The sequence below is a fragment of the Rhinatrema bivittatum genome, chromosome 1 (genome assembly GCF_901001135.1).
Source record: "Rhinatrema bivittatum chromosome 1, aRhiBiv1.1, whole genome shotgun sequence".
Taxonomy (NCBI): domain Eukaryota; kingdom Metazoa; phylum Chordata; class Amphibia; order Gymnophiona; family Rhinatrematidae; genus Rhinatrema; species Rhinatrema bivittatum.
In genome coordinates, this window is record NC_042615.1 from 709,945,963 (window position 1) to 709,958,617 (window position 12,655).

Consider the following 12,655-nt stretch of genomic DNA (forward strand, 5'->3'; position numbering starts at 1 on the left):
GCATGCCCTGGTGGTCCAGTAGGGCAACCATTTGATTGCAAAGGTCTACAGAGCTGCTGCAACCAACACCAGGCCTGCAGCATTTATTTTTAACAGCAGGAGCTTTTGGGTCTGTTTCCTGGTTCACATTTCCATCCCCATCAATGTGGAAGTACTTGGGAAGCATCTCCATGGCCTCCTGTTATACCAGGCCTGCCTCTACCAGCGGGAGGCAGCCACAGCGTTCCCCTCTGCTGCCTCACCTCAGGCTAAATATCTCACAGTTCATTCTTTAATCCTATGCCGCCGACCCCCCTCATCCTCCCACTGTGGTAAAAAAAAAATGAATGAAAGGGGATAATGAAAGGGGAGAGGGCAGGGACATGGGGTGAAAGGTTGTAAGGTTTCCCTGGCACCTCTTGCACCATCCATAGCTAAAATTGCTCCATGTGAGAAAGCAGGATTCCATCTGGAGCTATGCCGCTTTGGCTCACTGACTGTTCCCCGGCTTGGCCGAGGTGTTATCTCTTTTTTTTTGCCCCAGAGGAATAGCAAGGATCATTTATTGTACCCCTTCCTGTGAAATAGGAAGGCAGAGGAGAGGCTGAGGAACTATAAAAGCAGCAGATACTGTTGAATGTACAGCACACATGGGATTGTGCTGGAATGACTGTGGCAGTAGAAAAATGAAGGCAAGTTACAGTCACAGAAGGGGAGGGACTGAGCATGAGGAAGTGCCTGTGCAGTGCTGGTAAGGCTTCTGTCTGAGGTGGCTGGGCTCAGCTCTGAGAGAGGCAGCTGGCTGTGGAGCCATTGAGTCTTCTGGAGAGTGGGCCAGGCTTCAGGTCACATGATGTACCTCAAGGTTGTGTTGGTGTGGTTTTGGAGACTGTTGAAGAATGTGCTGCAAGGGAAAGTGCCTGAGGGCATCAGACAGTACCCCATGGGCCAGAATTGGAAAAATCTCCAGTACTGATTTTCTACTTTAATACACCAATGTGCCTGCCCAGTTCATAACCAAACCAGCATCATATTAGTTTTCAATTATTGATTATTGACGCACTGCACATCTTCCTTTTTGACTTCCAGAGCTTCCCCCTTTTAACCCTTCTAGCCTATGGTATTTTCCTTTCCACCTAGAGACTGAGAACAGCCACAGTGGTGTTCTTTTTTTGTGGTTTTCTAAAACCCTTTTCTTTATCCTTGCTTCTTTTTTGTTTATTTCAGATTGCTGGAAAAAAAAAAGTGTCCTCCCCACAGCATTCCAGTACAGGCCATGGTCCAGCAGTCTATGATAAAGGAAACATCAAATAAGTTTATGTAAAATGCTATGCTGCTTATGACCCTCAGATCTTATTTCACTTTCTAATACTACCTCACTCTAAGACAAACCTCCATGTAAGCCATAGAAGCATACACCTCCAAGTATTACTCACCTCTGCCAGTGATGGGGGTGTCATTTATAGGGGTTGTAGATTACTGCCCTGCCCCACTTGCTGTGGCGCCAGCTGCCTGGCTTTGGCCAGGAAGCCCCACTTCCATGGTGTTACTATATGTAAAAAGATTAAATGTAAGATGAATAAATCAGCATTCAGGATGCAACAAGTAGTTCTCTTAATATCACCTTACTAATAGTCCAAAAATGTACTTCTTAATAGTCTAAAAAATATAGCTAAACACAAAGAGATCCATATTCAGAAGCATTAAGCTGGCTAACTCAGAAGTTATGATACACAAAGAAGACTAGAATACCCCAAAATGTTTCCAAATAGATACACAGTGAGTTACGATTTTTTTGTCATTAAATAGACCTCATACATAGGCGTAGATGTAAATACTATTTAGCATGATGTATTACACCAATAGTATAATCATAAGTCAAGTAATTTTTTGTATGCTGAGTGAGTACCAAATATAGAAAGTAAGATATTTATAACATAATATTCTTCATCGTATTCATTAATAATCTGAACCTGATATAGCCACTTAGCTTTTTTTTGAATGAGAAGAAACGCCCGAAAGTCAGAGATGTTAACGAGGCTCAGGGTCTGTTAGCCCGACACGGACCGTGTTTCAGCTGCTGCCTTTTTCAAGGGGCTGAAAGTATCGAAAACATTTGCAAAAATTGATAAGCCACCAGTAAACAATATTAACATTTCAAGCGACACAATTACAATGTAGTACTGACGTTTAGAGATGTGAATCGTGTCCTCGATCGTCTTAACGATCGATTTCGGCTGGGAGGGGGAGGGAATCGTATTGTTGCCGTTTGGGGGGGTAAAATATCGTGAAAAATCGTAAAATCGTGAGCCGGCACATTAAAACCCCCTAAAACCCACCCCCGACCCTTTAAATTAAATCCCCCACCCTCCCGAACTCCCCCCCAATGACTTAAATAACCTGGGTGTCCAGCGGCGGTCCGGAACGGCAGCGGTCCGGAACGGGCTCCTGCTATTGAATCTTGTTGTCTTCAGCCGGCGCCATTTTCCAAAATGGCGCCGAAAAAATGGCGGCGGCCATAGACCAACACGATTCCACGGCAGGAGGTCCTTCCGGACCCCCGCTGGACATTTGGCAAGTCTTGTGGGGGTCAGGAGGCCCCCCCAAGCTGGCCAAAAGTTCCTGGAGGTCCAGCGGGGGTCAGGGAGCGATTTCCCGCCGCGAATCGTTTTCCGTACGGAAAATGGCGCCGGCAGGAGATCAACTGCAGGAGGCGCCGGAACCCTCGCTGAACGACCTCCTGCAGTCGATCTCCTGCCGGCGCCATTTTCCGTACGGAAAACGATTCGCGGCGGGAAATCGCTCCCTGACCCCCGCTGGACCTCCAGGAACTTTGGCCAGCTTGGGGGGGGCCTCCTGACCCCCACAAGACTTGCCAAAAGTCCAGCGGGGGTCCGGAAGGACCTCCTGCCGTGGAATCGTGTTGGTCAATGGCCGCCGCCATTTTTCGGCGCCATTTTGGAAAATGGCGCCGGCTGAAGACAACAAGATTCAATAGCAGGAGCCCGTTCCAGACCGCTGCCGTTCCGGACCGCCGCTGGACACCCAGGTTATTTAAGTCATTTGGGGGGGGTTCGGGAGGGTGGGAGATTTAATTTAAAGGGTCGGGGGTGGGTTTTAGGGGGTTTTAGTGTGCCGGCTCACGATTCTAACGATTTATAACGATAAATCGTTAGAATCTCTATTGTATTGTGTTCCATAACGGTTTAAGACGATATTAAAATTATCGGACGATAATTTTAATCATCGAAAAACGATTCACATCCCTACTGACGTTAGATGATATCAGTGGCATTTTCACCGGCGTGAAGGTAATGCGTTTCCTCTGCCAGAGGGGCCACACATGCGCCATTTTTAAAGGCACATTTAATGAATCAAGAAATTACATGTAGGGAACCACAGCAGATGTCATTAGTTGCTACTAAATTATGGAGTTAAATGATGGTATACCATTTGATAGCAGCGTTTAAACCATGAGGGTGCATACTATTCAGATAGAAAATCCATTGTTGTTCACGGTAATTTAGTAGATATTGAGGATCATGTGATGAAGTTAAAAATCCTTACAGTCTATTGAGTCCTTAGATGAATATGATAAAAGACTGCATGAGTTTAATCAAACTATTGATAAATTCCATGCTGATGTACGTCAAAACAAGATTGCAAAGATTATTCTGCCGGTACAATTTATCCTTGGCAACGCTGTCCCAACACAAAACCTAGAAAAGTGGCATTTGCACGATCTGATGAATCTTCTTCTGGATCTGATGAAGAATTCCCTACTACTTCCAACATTACTGTTGCTGATCCTAGACTCAACACTTACAGATCATCTAATAGACAATATGGGCGACGTTTTTTTCGCAGCTGAGAGACTGCGTGGCCGGACAAGGGAGGCCGCCCACAAACCTGGTCACAGAGTGCAATGCATCCATCATAGTTAATTTGTCATCTCTGCCACTTACATCTACACAAGTTAGCATTTTGGAAAAGGGATTTCCTTTGTCCCTTTTTATTTTTATGATGCGTTTTAAACCAGACGAGACCTCTACAGATTTTTTTAAAAATTACAGATCAAATTGTATTTTTCGATTCATACTCCTTCAAAAGATCCTACTGTGGTTTTTCCCAAATCATCTTGGTTACCACCAGGCCCCATTGACCCCCACATCAAAACTTTCATGGATCTTGCTCTCCTTGAGCTCAACAGTATGAAATCCGTACAAGACCAACCACGCTATAATTTGACAAACAGTCAACACTCTGCTTTAAAGGAATTACAATACACTTCTGTAATTATTAAACAAGCTGACAAAGGCAGGGCAGTGGTCCTAATGGATAAATCGTTTTACATCGATACTGTTAATACACATATATCAGACGCCACCAACTATTTGCTCTTATCTCAGGATCCTGGACCTTCCCTACTGGACAAGTAAGAAGAACTTGTTGAAGAAGGCTTTACCACTGGATTTTTGCCTAACAAAGAGCGGAAGTTTCTGATCAATCGTACCTACAAAGCACCTACACTAAATATGATTCCAAAAATACACAAAAACATCAGTAATCCACCATGTAGGCCAATTGTCAGCACTATTGCATCCCTTTTAGAGCCACTCTCTGTCTTTGTGGATACATTTCTACAACCTCTAATCCAAATCCTCGACATGACCTCTTATGTCAGAGACACCAAAGCTATGCTTATAAAATTATCTTATATGAATCCTTCTTCTGCATCAATCATGGTTACCTTGGGCATCCATTCCCTGTATATCAGAATCTAGGGATGTGAATCGTTTTTTGGCGATTTAAAAAAATCGTCAGATATTTTTTAAATCGTCAAAAATCGTTAAAGTGCGCGAAACAATAGAAATTCCCCCGATTTATCATTAAAATTCATTAATGGGGTTAGTGTCCACTAACTGGAGTTATTTGGGGGGAGTGTGGGAAAACCGGCACACCAAAACTCCTCCTAAACCCACCCCGACCCTTTAAAACTAATCCCTTACCTTCCCCCACCCTCCCGAACCCCCCAAAACCTTTTAGAAATACCTGGTGATCTACTGGGAGCGTCAGTCTACTGGGACCGTCGGTCCCTGTGACATAGTGAGGGCAAAGGCGATCGGCGCCATTTTGAGTACTGGCATCCAACAGCCGGCATGCAGGAGGTCACTCCCGGACCCCCACTGGACTTTTGGCAAGTCTTGTGGGGGTCAGGAGGGTCCCCCAAGACTTGGCAAAAGTCCCTGGGGGTCCGGGAGCGATCTCCTTCACTCGGGCCATCGGCTGCCAGTAAGCAAAATGGCGCCAATAGCCTTTGCCCTTACTATGTCACAGGGGCTACCGGTGCCATTGGTCAGTCCCTGTCATATGGTAGGAGCACAAGATGGCACCGATGGCCATGTGACAGGGGCTAACCAATGGCACCAGTATCCCCTGTGACATAGTAGGTCAGAGGCTATCGGCGCCATTTGATACCGGCACGGAGGGTATGAGTGCAGGGGATGGCTCCCAGACCCCCCCCCCCGCTAGACCACCAGGTACATGTAAAAGGTTTTGGGGGGGTTCTGGAGGGTGGGGGAAGCTAAGGGGTCAATTTTAAAGGGTCGGGTGGGGTTTTTTTTATCTGCTCGGGCCTCACTAAAAATAAATTAGCGATGTGAATCGGAATCGGAACCGATTCCGATTCACATCTCTACCGATCAGATTTTGTTCTCCCTCCAGCCGAAGCCGATTGTTAAAACGATCGGGCACACAATTCACATCCCTACCAGAATCCCCCAAGAACAAGCCTTACAGATTTTGGAAAAATCTTTGGATTCTAGATCACGTCCACATCGGGTTCCTTCCACATTTTTACTTAATTTGGCACAGCTAGACCTTTGTGAAAATTAGTTCATATTCAATGAACAGTTTTATAAACAGATACAAGGCACAGCCATAGGGGTCACCATGGCCCCCAGCCTGGCCAATTTATTCATGTCTAATTTTGAGGAAACTTTTCTTCATCCAGCTTCAGTTTTCAACAACATTTCCCATTGGACGAGATACATAGATGATATCTTTTTTCTATGGCACAGTGATGAACAAAGCTTGCATCAATTCTTGGATTGGATCAATTCTTTGGATGCTACTTTATTTTTTCGATGCAATATCACCACAAACAAATAAGTTTTCTTGATATTTTGATTACCTGCCATGATGACCATTTTTCCACTACATTATTCAAAAAACCCACCGATAGAAACACACTTCTTCATTTTTCTAGTTTTCATCCTTATAACCTCAAAACAATTTACCTATTGGTCAGTTTTTGCAGCTCTGTTGCTATGTTCAGAAAAAGCTGAATTTCTCTTACAAGCGCAGCAACTGTCATCTAGACTTCTTCTCCGTCAATATCTTACATCTATAATTAAAAAAAGCTCTCAAGCGAGCATCTAATGCCCATCGTGAATGGCTTTTATTGGATGACACTAATGTCTCGGATGATTTCCTTTAGTCTGCACGTTAAGACACTCTATGAAATCTACAGCCATAGTGGCCATGATTCGGAAATGTTGGCACATTTTAAAACCACATACAGCATTCATTGAACCTCCGATTTTTTCTTACAGTCGAGGTAAAAACCTCAGAGACTTACTCACTCATTCATTTGTATGTCTAGACCCTTGCCAGCAGACAGAACTTCCTATTGGGCATTGGCAATGTCAGAAATGCTCGCTGTGCGCATAGTCCCTTACTGGACCTTCCTGGATTGATAGCATGGGCAAAGTTCACATGGCAAGATCATTTTCTGATTGTTCTACATCTAATGTCATTTATATGATCGTTTGCCCTTGTCACAAAATTTATGTGGGTAGAACTAAACATCCGATACATACTCGTCTCACCGAACAGCGAAGTTGTCTCACCACTGAGAAAGTACAAGCTTCTATTATTCTTCACTGTTTGTAAACAAAACATCTATTCGTGGATCTCAAGTGGCGGGTGATTGACAGAATACATATGTCCAGCAGGGGGGGAAATCCTCAATATCTACTAAATTTCCATGAGCAACAATGGATTTTCTATCTGAATAGTATGCACCCTCATGGGTTAAACGCTGCTATCGAATGGTATACCATCATTTAACTCCATAATTTAGTAGCAACTAATGACATCTGCTGTGGTTCCCTATGTGAAATTTCTCAATTTGTTAAATGCCCCTTTAAAAATGACACATGCACGGCCCCTCTGGCAGAGGAAACACATTACCTACACGCTGGTGAAAATGCTGCTGATATCATTAACATTAGTACTACATTGTATTTGTGTCACTTGAAATATTTATATTGTTTACTGGTGGCTTAGCAGTTTTTGCAAATGTTTTCAGATACTTTCGGCCCCTTGAAAAAGGCAGCAGCCAAAACACGGTCCGTGCCGGGCTAACAGACTCTGAGCCTCGTTAACATTTCTGACTTTCGTGCGTTTCTTCTCATTCAAAAAAATAAGTGGCTATATCAGCTTCAGATTATTAATGAATACGATGAAGAATATTATGTTATAAATATCTTACTTTCTATATTTGGTACTCACTCAGCATACAAAAAATTACTTGACCTATGATTATACTATTGGTGTAATATGTCATGCTAAATAGCATTTACATCTATGCCTGTGTATGAGGTCTCTTTAATGAGAAAAAAAAATCATAACTCACAGTGTATCTATTTGGAAAAAATTTGGGGTATTCTAGCCTTCTTTTTGTATCATTTTATGTATGGCTATTACCTACTCTAGAATTTTTTGGAGAGCTGTGGTGGTTTCAGTTTAACTCAGAAGTTAGCCAGCTAAATGATACTTGGGCACATACCCAGCTAAATTCTAGCTAGGTAATAAATTATCTGGCTAGCGTATAGCTGGCTAAGTTAGGAGCATAACTGTGAGGAGTTGAGTTAGCTGACTACATTAGCCAGCTAAATCTGATCCAGCCAAACAGCTGTTCTAAAGTTAGCCGGCTAAGCTTAGCCGCCTAACTTTAATATAGCTGGTAATATTCAATAATGCAGCTGCACTATTGAATATGTTTCTAAAGTTAGATAAATTTTTCCAGCTGACTTTACTATCTCAACTTTTTCTGAATATGTTCCTCAATATATAAAACACTTATAGACACTACAGACAATCTGGGAATGCACAAACCCCTCCTCCCCCCCCCCCCCCCCAACGTTTAATAGAAATTAGGGATGTGCATTCGTTTTAGTATAAACGTTTTTGGGCCCACTGGGCAAAAAGTCAAACAAGTTGTTCACCCCCCAATGTTTATTGTCCCCCCCCCCTTCCCTTGAAATCCCCTTGTCCCCCCCCTTTCCCCCCCCCCCTTTGTTTGCCCCCCCCCCTTTCCGAGAGTCTTAACCCGACCAAGGTGTCCGTCATCAGTCCAACAGCAATAATAAAAGAAACATATCTATCCAGCCATGTTAAAAGGTAACATAGTCAGACATTGTTGAGAATCAAACTTCGAGCTTTATGTTGCAGAGATTGAATGTATGGCTCCCAGACCTTCAAAAAGGTTAATTTATGAAGTAGGAAATATAGACGATATTTCCTATTACATCATGGTTCGGGGGGGCCCTGAAACGAATGGAAAACCCACAAAATTTTGTGTGGTTTTCTTATCGTGGGGGGGGGGGGGGAGAGAAAGGGCACACAGAACCCCCCCCCCCAACCCTTCAGATCTAATAATTTACAATCCCCCACCCTCCCGACCACCCCAAAACTTGCCTAAAGTCCCTGTAGGTCTAGCAGGGGTCGTGGAAGCAGTGTCCCCCTCTCGAATCATCGGCTGCCACTAATCAAAATGGCGCCGATGGCCCTTTGCCCTTACCATGTGACAGGGGCTATCAGTGCCATTGGCCGGCTCCTGTCACATAGTAGGAGCAATGGATGGCCTGTGCCATTTTTTAAGATGGTGCCAGCCATCCATTGCTCCTACCATGTGACAGGGGCCGGCCAATAGCACCAATAGCAATAGGCAACAAAAAGAAGCAATTATCCCATGACATTAAAAAACAACAACAAAACAGAGGGATGAGATCAGAGGGATAGCACATATTTCATTACTAATTCAATTTCACTTTACTTTGACACTATTTTGTGCCACATACATATTTTAAAAAGCAACCTACCTGGTATGGGAGGATGAAGAGTTCTGCAGAAGTCCTCAAGCCAATCACTCTCAAGTAGCCTCAGGTGTCGCCCTTTTTTAGATCCTCAATATCTGTAGAACAGGAGGTTCTTCCACAAAACTCCTCCTGGAGGACCCTCCAGGATGCATTTTGTACTTCCAGATTTGGATGGCAGCCCGAAGGAGTGTAGTATTTTCCCTCCTCCAGGAGAAGAAGCCATGCAAGGAGGTCCTTATCCTCCTAGTTCAAAGTACTGACTAACATGTTCCTGATTATGTAAATTTATTTTGGCTATCTAATGTCCATCTAATCCATACAGTGGCAATTTGTCAGTAACAGGACCTGTGGGACTAAGGCTGGTTTGGAATGTTTTGTACTTTCAGATACTTATTTTATTTACTGCTATCTATTTGTATTCTGTGAGTGCTGACTTAATATTGTCTTTCTTTTCTTAACAGATGACATTGGCATTCCACCTCCAGGTGAAGAACAAGGACCAAGCCCTACATTTACTCACTGAACCTTCCCCCATGTTACCATCCCCCCTTGCAACCCAGGACAATCAGGATGTTGGTCCTTGTCTCATGGTCCCACCAATAATTCCTTCAGGATCTGCTGCAATTTTTACCATATCTGTCCTGCAGTAGAACCTGCAGGAGGGCCAGGATATTCATGTGGACCAGACAATGTTAGAGATGAGTGTACAGGGTCTGGAATCCACTCTGAAGCAGGTCAACAACAGGAGATATAATCTGCTTCAGAGAAGAATCCCACCACCCATGAACCTTCATCTCCAGTACCCTAATAAGCAGGGCTAACAGGACCAATATTCTGATAACCCTGAGGCTTTCTTTTCCCCAAAAATATTCCCCTTCCCTGACCTTTCCCAGCTTTAAGATTTTTATGAAATATAATTAATAAATGTTATTTATTTTTCTTACTTTTTCTGTTTGTTTGTTTTTTTTAATTCATTTTAGGGAGCTCAAGCTTAAAAAACCTGTCATCTGTCCATAGGGAAAAATAGTCTAATCAACTGTATCACACATGACTACATTCACAGACCATAAGTTGCAAAATTGTGTGCAGCAGAGCCAAATGTCAAGGCTTCAACCTTGGCTACTATCCATTCACACACCTTTCAAAAGCATTCACGCTTCATATACTCATTATTTTTGGTGATGATTCTAAGTCCGTGACCCTTTGGGTCTCAGGGCAGAGAGTTACAGACCAGAGGCTAAATGAGGCTGATGGCTGTGAGCTTGTGATCCAAGGCTTGTAGGGCAGACAGAATCATGATCAAGAGATTAATCGGCTCCGTGAGTCTGTGACCCAAGTTTCTCAGAGCAGAGACAGAGTTACAGTCCAGAGATTAATTGAGGATGTTAGTCTGTGACCCAAGGTTCACAGGACAAAGACAGAATCACAGTCCAGACACTAATTTGGGCTGTGAATTGTTGCACCGGAGGTGGACCCTTGGGCTGAGGTGGGGTTGATGCAACTTATAGGTAGGGACCTACGGGTCCCCACCGTCGGCAGATGAAGTGGGCTGATGTATGGAGGACAGCTGGCATTTCACCAACACCAGCCCTCGTTCCCTGTGGGTTGAGCCTTTCGGTGCCGGGGCCGACTGGACTTAGGTTGGCCTCTATATGTCGTCGTCGATGGAGGGATCGAGATCAGCCCAGAGACAACAGTAGAGAGATGGTACAGTCTAGCACTAGAGGTAGTATCCCAGAGTCTCAGATACCAAAGGAACAAAGGCAGACAGGGGGCACCCAAGCAAGAGCAGGCCGAAGCCTGAATAGCCAAGTCCAGAAGGCTGAAGAGGCATCATGAAGCAAGCTTGAGTCAGGGCTGGTGGCAATCTGGAAGTAGTGGCAAGGAAAGCGGAGGTCTGATCATGGAGATAGTCAAACGTAGACAAGCGAAGCGGAGGTCTGAGCTTTGGAGAGAGGCAACAGAGTAGTCAGGCAATGCAGAGGTCTGGGCTTGGAGAGAGGAAACGGTGTGGTCAGGCAATGCAGAGGTCTGGGTCTGGAGAAAGGCAACGACATGGTCAGGCAATGGCGTGGTCAGGCAATACAGAGGTCTGGGTCTGGAGAGAGGCAACAGTGTGGTCAGGCAATGAAGAGGTCCTGGTTTGGAGAGAGGCAACAGCATGGTCAGGCAATGCAGAGGTATGAGTCTGGAGAGAGGCAATGGTGTGGTCAGGCAATGCAGAGGTCTGGGTCTGGAGAGAGGCAACGGCATGGTCAGGCAAAGCAAAGTCAAAGTCCGTGTAGGCAATCCAAGGAAGGGTAGAAGAGCAGGAATACGGGAATGAAGGAAACAGGAACCGGGGTGAGACGAGGAACTGGAACACAGGAATGAGATGAATCTCTCAAGAGGCAACAAGTACTCAACCAGCGAGGAGACCTGTTGCAAAGGCAAAGCTAGGGAGCGGAGCCTGGGCTTAAATACCAAAGCTCCGCTAACGTCATCATCCGGGGCCGTGGTTAGGTTCCCACTGCGGGCCCTAATTAATGTTAAGTGATGCATGTGCGTGCACCTAGGGAAGAGTGCGGCACTGAATTGCAGCGTTTCTCCGTGGGCCACGTGGAGAGGCCCAATGTGGAGCAGTGGGAGTGGTAGCTGAACTGGAGACACTAGGGTCTGTAGCTTAGCCGGAAGTACCAGGGGTAGTCTGAGGACGGAGCTGGTGGCCTACCACTGCCAGAGACGAGGTACCAGGCATTGGAGTTACTGAAGAGAGGGGAGGGGGCCATGCCACGGGTCTGCAGTGGACGGCATACGTAACATGAATATGATCAAAGGTTCTCAGGCAGAGATAGAGTCATAGTCCAGAGACTAATCAGAGGTGTGAGTCTGTGACCCAACATTCACAGGGCAGAGTCACAGTCCAGAGAGTAACTGTGAGTCTGCAACCCACTGACCCTTGGTTTACAGAGCAGGAAGGGGCAGGGCATATGTGTGAGAGAAAGAGTTCTAACTCAAGGGACTTAGGAAGGAACAGGACAAATGTTAGAGAGACTAAGGAAGAAGCATTTCATGTGTGGCAGAGAGGGAGTTCCACCCCAAGAGGAAGGGCCAGGGCAGATGAGTGAGAGACAGTGATACACCCCAATTGACTTAGGAAGTGACAGAACAGATATGAGACAGAGATTTCTATCCCAGGGACTTCGCTAAGGGCAGGTCATTAAAATTTGGAAGGAAAAATGTTGGGAAGGCCTTTCTACATCAAGAATCATGAACCTCTAATCCTCTTGCAAATCAAAGGGAATTTCTAGGAAACCAAGGAGAAGAAGGTTTATTTTGCTGAAAATAACTGTTCTACCAATTCTGGAGACAAACATGAGCGGTGTGGATTCACAATTCACACATGTTGGTGGGAAGGAAAGAAAGTGCTGTGCTACTTTGGCAAGGTCTGGCAAGACTACATCCTTCTGTGCCTAATACCAAGGGATTTGTAGGCATGTTCTCAACTGGCTCAGATAGGTAACACCTGACTG